Here is a 6,417-nt window from a genome sequence, read left to right as displayed (position 1 = left end):
GGTCCAGTGGTTAAAACTCCATGCTCCCAATGCAGGGACCACAGGTTCAATCCCTGGTTGGTGAACTAAGGTCCTGCATGCCACATGGCATGGCCAAAATATGAAAATTAAAAAAATATAAAAGAATCAGCCCAACATGCTCCAAATAATTCATTGATGTGGCTCTACCCCCTGTAGATTGGATTATATAAGAGATCGCCTATTACTTCCTGCTTAAAAAGAAAAATAAAACTGCCCTACAGTTATTAGTTTCCATTTTTATTCTTTTTTGTTGGCTTTACTCAACAAATTGTAAGTGCTTACTATAGACCAAGCACTAGTCTAGCCATGGGGATATAACACTGAACAAAATAGACAAAGGTTCTGCTTTTCTGGAGCTTTGATTTTAGAATAAGCATATTTTTCAAGCGAGTGAACTAATTTCTGAGTGTTATGGTAGTGGTGTGCAGGAGGGAAGAACTGGCAAGTCCTTCGGGGGGGAGTGTCTGGGTTGAGATGTGGATGCCAGCCACGTAAATGTGGGGCAGTAGGCTGTCTAGGGAGCAAGGACAGCAAGTGCAAAGGCACTGAGGTAGGCATCCACTCAGCGAGTCCAAGAACAGAAGGGTCTCCTGGCTGGAGCGGAGTGAGGAGATGCCATCCGAGTGGTCAAGCAGTGCTCTGAGTGCCCCAGTGAGGTTAGGGCTTCACTGTCAATGCCTTGAGAAGCTCTGGTAGGTTTTTAAACTAGGAAGTGACTAGATCTGATTTGCTCATAAAGATTCTCTGCTGTCAAGGATTTGCTGCAAAATAGTGTGGGAAGAGGGGAGAAGTGGGTCAGGGTCTAGTTAAAACAAGACTGGCTGTGGGTTGCTAAGTATTGAAGCTGGGTGTTGGGGTTTCGGGGGGGTATTACATTCACTTTTGTTTTGTGTGTGCTTGAAAATTGCTATAATGAAAGTTTACAGAAGAACTCTTTAGACTGCAGAAGAAACAAAAGTGGGAAAAAAGAACCCTTTCAACTGCAAACGGACAAAACCAAGCAATAGCAAAATACCTTCTCTGGCCACTCTGGTGAACAGATTATGTCGGGATGGAGGGCAGGGGACATCCAGGTAGAGGGTTTCTGCAATGGTTCAGGCAAGCACTGTGGGGCAGAGGGAACGGAAGACGTGAAGTAGGTCTGGGGCATTTTGGAGCTGGAGCCCCCTGGACTTGCTCGTGGGCTGGGGGTGTGGGGAAGGGTGGGAGGCGTCAGCACAAAGGACTGTAGGGCAAGTCATTATCCCCAAATGTGCCTCTTGCCACTAGACGGGACTGTCATCTATTGAACTGCATTAATTAGCTTATTAATTGGAGGATGTGTATTTATCACATCTTTGAGTTTCTGTATTTTCTGGTGCTTTGACCTGTGGGCTTTGCTGTTCCTGGAGGGACTGCCCCTCCCGGGGTTAGCAGTTCCTAGAAAGAAGCAGCAACTGGCCTGTAAGAACACTTTTCAAATACAAACCAACCAATCCAGAGCCCACAACCCACATCCTAGCCACCTCCCTTATCTATCAGGCTCTTACACTTGGGGCCACTAGTCCCCGGCCCTAATCACCCCAGGCCCAGGAACCAGACAACTCAGGACAGCCTGTATACCCCAGAGCCTGCTGAACTATTCCCAAAGCCAAGCCCAAGCCTGCTTCCCCTGCCTTGTCCATCCCCGCCAGCGGGTAAACCATAGTGAAGACCCTTCCCCATCATCCTCGCCTCCGTCTCTGCCTCCGAATTGACCTGGTGCTTCCCCGTGTGGCCCTGCCCTTGGAAACTGTGAGTCTTACTTTACAATAGCAGTTGTCTCCTGATCTGCTGGCCTCACCATACCTGAATAGTCATACAACTTACATTTCAAAACAGAGGGCATTGCCTGGTGCTATTCGAGGGGCACCAGGAAGCCCTCCCCACCAAAACGGATGACCCTCACCATTGGCAGCCTGAAGTCCTTCCCTTTCTGTCTGCATGGATCTGTGTCTGCCCCTGGCCTCCTGCTTAGAGGCAAGTGTCTCAGAGTTGGGTTGTGTTGTGTTGCGTTTTCAGTCCTTTATGACTTCCTGGGAGGAAACCCAGTAGGACTTCTCTCTTCCAAGCACCCAATTTAAACCACGTTGAAAAGGGGGAATTTGATGAGAGAAGAGAGCAAAAAGGACCATTTGCCAGTGGAGCCCTCTTGGGGCTGATAGGCCTGGCAGGATACTGAGGGACGCGGGGCAGCCAGTGGGGCCATGTTAGGGCACTGCTACCTGCTAGAGCCTTCCAGAGAAAAGCCAAGAAGAGGGATACAATGAACAAGGGAAGTGGAAGGTACCTAAAAATTCTCTCGTGCTCTTACGTGTGCAGGTCTGCACATTACACAGTTCCAGGGGAGTGGCAGCTGTGTGGATGGTGCCCTAGAACTTGTAGGGCACTTGGCTCTTCCAAGAGAGTACGAGAAGTGGCAGGAAGTCAAGAAGTTACGGGAGCTTTCTCTCCTACAGGCTGTGACCTGCTGCCACGGCAGGGACTCTGAGGGTCCCCTTGTGAGAGCTACTACTGGACACGGCTGCCCACCACAGGGTCCATCTCTGATGCCTCTGCCCAGTCCCTGTATCGCTGTGGGACCATGTGACCACCTGGCTAATGGAACTGAGTGCAAGCTGTGTGCATCACTACTGGCCAAGAGGGGGAGGTGTCCAGGTGTCTTCCCATGATCTTTTGTCCATCAAGGTGACCTGGGAGGCCAGGTGTTGAAGATGGAAGTGCCACATGATAGAAGGAGCCTGAGTCACTCCTTGGAGGAGGACATTCATGAGTGAGAAACGAACTTTTACGGCATTCATTTGAGCTTCTGAGATTTAGGGGTTATTTGTTAAAGCAGTCGGCCTATTCTGACCAATACGACTGCCTGCTCTGGACAGAAATCTCATGGATAATTGGAGTCATAAATAATCCCCACATGATAGCTTAGCCAGTAATTAGAGCTCTGGTCTGACCAAGTCTTGTGTGGGCTCAGTGAAAGAGAAGCAAATGTCTTTTTCTACCCACTCCATGATAAGGCTTGTTAATGAGCATCAAAATGGCCAGGAGACTGAGAACAAAAAGCAGGAGGAATGAAAGGCCTTAAAAAAAGCACAGATCGAACAACCAAACCTGAGAACATCACTTAGCCAAGTTGTAGAGGGAACTGTGAATACGAAAAAAGGTTTAACACAGTGACTGCCAAACCAGTCATCATTTATGCAGTAAACATTTAGTGACCACCTGCTATGTCCAGGCACTGTGCTGGGTGTGCCGTGGAACATAAGTCAGACAGGGTGCCTGTCCTGAAGGAAATTATAATCTAGGTGTGGGAGGTGGAGACCAAAATGACTATGTAAAACAATAAGTGAAATAATTGTGAGTTGTGTCAGGGGCTTTGAAGGACTCAGAAAAGGGATGAAACCGAACAGCTGTGGGAAAGCGTAAGGGGGAGAGGGGCGATCTCTCCCTCAGAGCCAAAGGGAAGAGAAGGGTGGGTTACAGGCTGTGCAGGGTAAGGGTCAGGGCTTGGAAAGCAAGGAGGATGGAGAAGGGGCGCCAGAAGCATTCCCGGCAGGGAGGCAGCACGTGCAAAGGCCCTGAGGCTGCGGCTGTACATGCTTGAGCAGCTGAGTAAAGACCACTGTGAGACCAGGTCGGGGTGAGGGAAGGTGGCATGAAATGAGAGACAGTGAGGCTGGATTAAACGGGGCCTGGGCCGTGGTGAGAATTTTGACTTTTATTCTCATTTCAGTCTCTCACTGCTTCCTGGGCTTTCTGTTTCAAAGGGCCCACCTCCTACAAACTATTAGGTAGAAAATAAACTGCAAAGATCTATTGTACAACACGGAGACTACAGCCAGCATTTTATAATAACCATAAATGGAATATAACTTTTAAACATTGTGAATCATTATATTGTACCCCTGTAACTCATATAATATTGTACATCAACCATACACCAATAAAGAAATAAAGAGATTAAAAAATTAATAAGTAAAAGGGCCCACCTCCACCTTCATCCAGGCACTCTGGAAGTTTTACAGAGAACCTCTTTCCAGCCTCTCCTGAGTGGGTGGCCAGCTGCTCCAGACTGAGTGCAGCCCAGCGGGGGCTTCATTTTCTCCACCTCTAACTCTAGCACCAGACACAGGGCATGGCTTCCGGCCACATGAAAGGCAGGACCCGGGCTTGTGGGGACCTGGACCTGGTCATGGCTGCTGGAGGTTTCCATCCTGTCTCCGAGGAGCCAGGTCAGCCTGTTGCTTCACACCCTGTGCTCTTGGGATCAGGGGAAACACACACATAGAGCACCATCCTCCCAGGGCCCTGGCCTGAAGCCAGCATCAGAGGGGAGTAAGCTACAGAGGAAACTGATCAGGGACCGCCCTGGGTGTACCGAGGGGCGGGGCTGAAACTGCCTGCCCCGTGGCAGGCCGTGGTGCCGGTGAGCGGAGCCCCGCCCGGGGTGATGAGGTCAACGCCAAGGCATGACCGGGGCTTGCCTGACACGCTCTCTGACACCAGCCGCAGTGGCCAAGCTCTGCCTTGAGGAGTACTCATACAGTGTCCAAACCAGCCCTTGTCACACAAGCCACACTATTTCTGACGGGCAGCCGCAGCGGGGCAGGCGCCGGCCGCGGCGCAGGTGTGGAGCCTCCACGCTCAGGCTCCTCCCACCATCCCCCTTCCCACCCAGTTAACTCCCCAGAGACCCGGCCTGAGGCCTGATTTGTCATGAGGACGGACAACACGAGGGTCTGTAGAGCAGGCTGCACGGAGCCGAGGCTGGAATCCCAGGCGCTCTTTCCTAGCGGGTCGTCTGCTCAGGTGGCCTGACTTCAGCAGAAATCCACAGCGGAGGCCCAGAGCTGCACCAGCGCCTGCACTGCAGAATTCAGAATCACAAGTAATGGGTCTCAATGGGCAGGCTTTCATGAAAGTCCTACCAGCCTTCAAGGGTTCAGCTGCCACGGGTCACGTAAAAGGTAGGTAGCTTTAATATACAGTTTCATTTGCTTGACTAGCAGCCTGGGTGCAGATCATCAAAGAATGGCTTGGGCTGGACAATCTCATAAGAGAATCCAGCCAGAGCTGCCAAGCCATATATGTGTTAATGTTGCAATTTCCACCCTGGACTTCAGGTCAAGATTAACTCAGTGAAAAATATTATTTCACAAGGTAGTAGACACCTTCTGAGTTGGAGAGCAGGGGGGATCCAGGGGGATAGATGAGGCATGGGGTATGTTTTGCCAAATGGTGAAAGCGGGGAAGTCTTTGAGAGAGGCTTCCAGGGAGAGCAATATTTTTCTTTGCCTCAACGACTCAACTCTGCTGTCATAGCCCCAAAGCAGCCCCAGATGGTACACAAATGATGTCGCTGTGTTCTAGTAGAATTTTATTTGTGGACACTAACATTTGAGTTTCACATGATTTCACATGTTATGAAATAATCTTTTTGTCTTTTTCTACCATTTAAAAATGTAAAGGTAACTTAGTTCATGAGCTGCAAAACTAGTTGGTGGGCTAGATTTGGCCCCCAGACCTTAGTTTTCTGACCCTTGAGATGGTTAAGGGTTCTCTCTACCCATCACTCAGTTTCAGCAAAAATCAGCTCATGGGGCTTCCCTGGTGGCGCAGTGGTTGAGAGTCCGCCTGCCGATGCAGGGGACACGGGTTCGTGCCCCGGTCTGGGAGGATCCCACGTGCCGCGGAGTGGCTGGGCCCGTGAGCCATGGCCACTGAGCCTGTGCGTCCGGAGCCTGTGCTCCACAACGGGAGAGGCCACGACAGTGAGAGGCCCACGTACCACACACACACACACACAGACACACACAAATCAGCTCATGGTCCTTCTTGTTTCATCTCTTCCCCTATTCTTTCTCCCTCCCCTTGGATTCTTGGAAGCAAACGCTAATCAACAAATTATTTCATTCATATTTATATTTCAGTATTGATCGCCAAAAGAGGCTCTAATTTTAAGTATAAAACTACAACACCATGATCACATCTAAAAATATTAACAATAATTTCTTAATATCATAAAATATCCAATTTGTATTCCGTTTTTCCAACTGCCTCATCAATGTTTATTATTGCATGTTTTGAGGGTTTTTTTCGCCCAGTTTGTTTGTTTGACTCGGGATCTAAAGAAGGTCCCTATATTGTAATTGCTTGATAGGTCGCCTAAGTCTCTTCAATCTATGAGTTCCCTTTCTATCTTTTTTGTTTCTCTTTACAAATTATTTGTTAATGAACTTATAATTTTGTTCTGCAGTGTTCGCAGTAGTCTGTGTTTTGCTGGTTGCACCCCTGAGTTGTGGTTGGATATACTGCTTTGTTCTGCATATTTTCTACAATGCGATGGTATTTTCTGCTGATTGGAAGTTAGAGCTAAAG

This window comes from Hyperoodon ampullatus (genome assembly GCF_949752795.1).
Source record: "Hyperoodon ampullatus genome assembly, chromosome: 16".
NCBI lineage: Eukaryota > Metazoa > Chordata > Mammalia > Artiodactyla > Ziphiidae > Hyperoodon > Hyperoodon ampullatus.
This window is presented reverse-complemented; position numbering follows the sequence as displayed.